The sequence below is a fragment of the Tigriopus californicus genome, chromosome 10 (assembly GCF_007210705.1).
Source record: "Tigriopus californicus strain San Diego chromosome 10, Tcal_SD_v2.1, whole genome shotgun sequence".
Taxonomy (NCBI): Eukaryota; Metazoa; Arthropoda; class Copepoda; order Harpacticoida; family Harpacticidae; genus Tigriopus; species Tigriopus californicus.
The window spans coordinates 6,383,820-6,388,865 of NC_081449.1; the positions used below are offsets into that span (position 1 = coordinate 6,383,820).

At 42.9% G+C, this 5,046-nt stretch overlaps 1 long non-coding RNA gene across 1 annotated transcript; it reads left to right on the forward strand.

The window, feature by feature from the left end:
- The first annotated feature begins 640 nt into the window (after positions 1–640).
- LOC131889404 (uncharacterized) lies at positions 641–2,023 on the forward strand. The gene is made up of 3 exons (XR_009374202.1): positions 641–932; positions 993–1,124; positions 1,210–2,023. It is a non-coding gene; the product is annotated as an uncharacterized LOC131889404 (long non-coding RNA).
- Positions 2,024–5,046: the final 3,023 nt, after the last annotated feature.

Here is a 5,046-nt window from a genome sequence, read left to right on the forward strand (position 1 = left end):
ATTGATGTGGTTTTTCCCCTTTGGCAGAAAATGATATCGACTTGGAAATGGTCCCAGAATCGATTCCCCATTTCACTTGACAAATGCGTATAATGGGGACATTGAAATTCCCAGAGCTTTTTCGTCGTGCAAATTGAGTTGAACTAGCCAACTTAACCCAATGAGAGGGGTGAGGGTGAATGGGCGGGGAATTTCCTTTTTTGTCAAGACAATTTGAGGGGGTGAACATTTTTTTCTATTTGCATGGATCATTGTGTAAATCGCATGTTGGATAATGGCGTGAGAAGGAATTCGGAATTTGGATCAACGCCATCTTATTCCCTGAAATGGAAAGCATGGCAGAGCTTATGAAAATAGTGGGACTATCTTTAAAAAAATAATCCAGTGTCTTCCAGATCTTTTTTCCAAGATAAGAGAGGCATTTTCCGATAGTCCTTTGAGGTTTCAGGTTTCTTTGCAAACAAATCTCGAGCAATGATGGCATCCTGCCTTCAGGTCTTAATTTGTCAAGCTCCTGAGTTGCTCAGATCTTGCTGCTTTCGTCTTTTTTTTGCTTCATTGGACCCAAAACTGTGGCAAATGAGGGGAAACGAGTCAGACATCTGATATCGAAACCCCCTCCAAACACATTTCGGTAAGATAAAGATGTACTTTCTCGCTTCAGATGTCGTGATGCTAACGAGACTTTAATTCAGAATGACTCAAAAAGACTTTGGAAGTTCATTTTGTGCCCGTTATTTCGGAGGACACTACTCGAGGTATTTTCTTGCTTTTGTCACATTTGAGGGTCCGATGACAAATCGATGGATGGAGGAAAGCAATGTCTGGCTATTTTCCCCTTGGATTCTGCGGTTTTCGAAGATGGAGTTAGCTAGCAACTGGCTCCTTCCTCTTTCTCTACCTTCTTCTCGAATCTGGAGATCTGGAGGCTGGTGGGTGGACAATTTCCTGACTTAAGCCTGAGCCAAGAATGATCTCAAGTATGCATTCAGGTCCCAACGATCTCTCGTTCTATCTATCTCGTTCTCCTTTGGTGGGCGGAGAAAGAGTTATCTTTCAACATCGTGTTCTTTGGCATCATTCAGACACACATACTTTGCGACATCCCCAAGCCCAAGGATCACGTAAGACAATTGGACAATCGAGTTATGCTCTACATGCACACAATTGAACGCGATGTTTTTATTTGACCGAATTTTCATCCGCCAGCACTCCATGAAAAAAAGGGTTCCGCACCATCAAACAGATGAAAGAGTCGAGTTCCACCAAACCGACAGACGGATATTTTTACATGGCTTTTCTGAAGAGTCTCGTGATGGGCAAAGAAAACTTTCTGGTTCCCAGCTTGAGATGTTCTTTCCCCTTTTGGTGGAAGTTTTTGTCACAATTGTGGCAAAAGTCTTTGGCTCCTATTTCACCGAAGAGACCGAACCAGCAAAAACAGAGTCCAGTCACAGAATCGCTCTCGTTTGTTCCCGAGAATTGTACACATGAACCTATGAGACCGGCGTAAATGAACATCATATGTATGAGTACCCTTCACAAGCCCTTCTCATTCAGTGAAGCTATGACGATTCTTAACTCTTAAACTGTCTATGATCACGCGCTTCTTTTTAGTGAGTGTTTCTTTCCAGTGTCTCGTTCATTTGGGCCTTTTTTTGGTCGATCTTGTCTTTTCGGGAAAGCGAATGGTCTGAACGACTAACTTTTATGTAATTGAAGACAATGGTGGTTGAAGAAGTAGTGGATGTGTTGGCACGAGTGCTTGTGGGTCTGTGAAAGTGAATCGAATAAAATAACCATTTGGATGATAAAGCCCTCCGGAAGACGAATCCGGAACAGAATTCTCATGAATTCATTGAAAGTCAATACACAAGGCTCATCGTGCACGCAATTCGGAGGCTTTCCGGGAATAGAATTCCGGAGTATGAGATCGTCGGAAACCCTTGCCATAATCTTTTGAGTGCTCTTTCATATCGAATGTCTTTCTTGAATCAACAATATTGTGATGAGAAAAGATGATTCCTTTCGTTTTTTTTTGGCTTTTTCCTTTTATTTCAAGTAACCTCAAATATTCTTGCAAATCAGTTCCTGCAAGCCTCGCTTCTAAAAGGTAGAACTGGATTTCCCCTCGAATTCTTGGAAAATTCCCGAACAAACAAACCTGCCTGCTGTTCTTCGGTGAACCATTGAGTGTTCAAAACCTCTACAGATCCCTTGGGACTTGTCAAACACACCCGTGGAGACCTTTAGATGACCTGAAATGACAGAATGACAAATAAGATAGAATGCAATTGCCCAACCAACCATCAAACAAACCATTGCTAGACAACTCTAAATGAACAACACTTTCAAAGTCAGTCCATTCCAAGGCCAAGGGCGAAAAGTTTGGAATCCACCCAAATACTTCAGTTTTGTATGATTATATCGTTGTTCTGGGCTACTTTAGTCCACTTACTCGGTCAAAGAGATTTTGGGCGAGAAAAGGCGACAATCGGTCTCGGAAAGTTTATTGGCGCATGAGCGAGGAAAACCAAGAAGACGACCTATTGAAGGCGAAGGAGAAGGAGGAAGAAGAAGAGGAGGATCTCAGAAATGCTTGGAAATAGGACTCATTGACAGATTGCCAGGACTTTATGAGCTGCCATTATAGTTTAGTACAACCCGGAGTGAGCACGGAGCATGTGCTGATATTGCCTCGGGAAAGTGTCGCATTGTTGCTGAGCTCGAAGCCAGACAGTTTTACTGACAAGCCAATCCCAAACGGACCTCGCTCTCAACTCTAAAGAGCTCCAAATCTCGGCTCTTGAAGGTAAACGTGAAGATGAGAACCTTCTGCGATCGTCCGAGCGTCAAGGAACATCTCAAAGGCAGAGGTCATTTTTAGATGGAATCGTGAGATTAGAACGCCAACGTCAAGTCATGTGAACTGTCCATGGATGGTTGTAATTAAAATCAATCAACTCTATCCCGGGCACATTGCCGTCCCTAGTTGCCCAACCGATGATTTGCATACTCAACATTCTAGGAACTCCCTCTCTCCATTTCCTTCAGGATCGCCGATGGCAAGTGACAAGTCGCAAGATGGAGCTCGACCATCTTTTATGGGATGACGAACCACAAGAACCCTGACTCTGTTTGATGAGGCTTGGAATGCGGTTAAATATAGTCATTGTGTACTTAACATCATCCCACGCAGCCATCATAACCATGGCAGGCGGTTTGTAGCCTACCTCCATCCCCGGGAATCCTCTCACAACTGGGAGTCGATTATGAATAGGCGGGGCGAAGCCAATGATGATGAGCGAATCCAGGCATGGAATCCCCATGAATTGCCACTAATATGCGTGATCATGCCCGGGTCAGACTCATCATCAACCACATGCGAAATATATCTCAATCATCTTCAATAGAGCCAAGAAGGAGGGTATAAGAATGATGATGTTGGTGGTGGTAGTTCAGGTTAAAAAGGACTGTTTGAGGCCATTCCACGACCCCCAATTGAGAGGTTGGAGTCAACTTCCATATTTTTAGGACGGGCTCGTTTCCTTTCCTTAATATTTCCTCCATGATGGCTCAAAAAACGCTACAAGCTAAAAAAGAACTCGAAGACAGGTGTGAGAAGCTACGTATCAGCTTTAATACCGACATGTACATAAAAATATGTATTTGTGTCGCTCTTCAGAAATTGGCCGATGGGATTGAATGGTCAAATGTTGGGTGTATTTAATTTGAATAGCATAAAGAGCCTATCAATCTCCGAGAATTGGGCATGAGGGCCGTGGAATTGAATGGTCGTGCACTTCTTTTTTGGCCAAGGAGCGGGATTACGACAAAGGTAGAAAGGTCGAATGCGTATGGAATGTTTAAATCTTCCAGAACGTGACTCTTTTCCGAGAAGAACTTGATTGATTTGATGGATATTTCCTGAAACTTCCTCGAGATTTGATTGAATCCATCTTGATAATGGGTGAAAGCTGACATCCCCAACTCCACCTTCTATGCACGTTACTCCGACATTTTGAGCTTTTTCAATTTTGAACATCTCCATTTTGGGAGGGCCTTGCTCCACGTTTACGTACAGTTTACACGTTGTTGGTTGCATGAGGGTCAAAACATTGCATGAAATGCCATTTGACCTCTTCTTTCGTCCCTTCTAATGTTATGTTCTCAAGTGCATTAATTTCCTTCTTTGGCTATAAAAGTTCTCAACCCTGGTCGTTTAAGCCTTAGCATAATCATAACCTCCAAACTTTGGGCTTCCAAGCAACAAACTTCCGCCATTTGGCCCTGCGCGAAGTTTGGCCTTCATAGCTGTATTGAAATTCTCACAGTGTTGCTAAGATAATTGAGGTTTGGCATCAATGGCTCGATGAGAGGAAACAAACTAAAGAGATAGATGCTAAGAAAATGAAGAGATCAAGCGAGATGCATTCATAATGAATGAATGAATGGCGAACGGACGAATGAACGACCTAGACACGTGTGTGGAGTGTCCAGGTCCGCTGAATCTTGCATGAACATGGAACCGAACAATGGAATGTAAAAATGAGGGAAGGAAGGAAGTCATTTTTGGTATGGTTGCAAAACTTGGCCATGAGGTCAGATCGCGTCTTGGGACGATGAGATGCTTGTGAGGTTTTAATTAATACTTTGACAGAACGGATATTCGTCTCGAGGCCTGACATGATGGAGAAGATCTCATCTGGATAACTTCATCCTTGCTTGCAATGAGATTAAGATGCTGGTTTCAGTTTAATTTTCAGCACAATAGGAACCGGCCTTCTGACCTTGGCCTAATTGGAGATCGCAGTCGTGCTCATCAATCTGGGTCAGAAATCTGCGATCAAATCTGGGAATTAGTCGGATAAGAGGAGAACAGTCAATTGCTTTGAAATGAAAGGGCTACAGAAGAAGATTCATTTATTAAAGGTTTGTATTGGGGCGTAAGCTTAATGGTTGCCGATAACAAAGGGAAACTGGTTCCACCCGATCTTTACAGGTTTCCTCCAATAATTAGTGATTTTGAACACAGATTCAAATTGA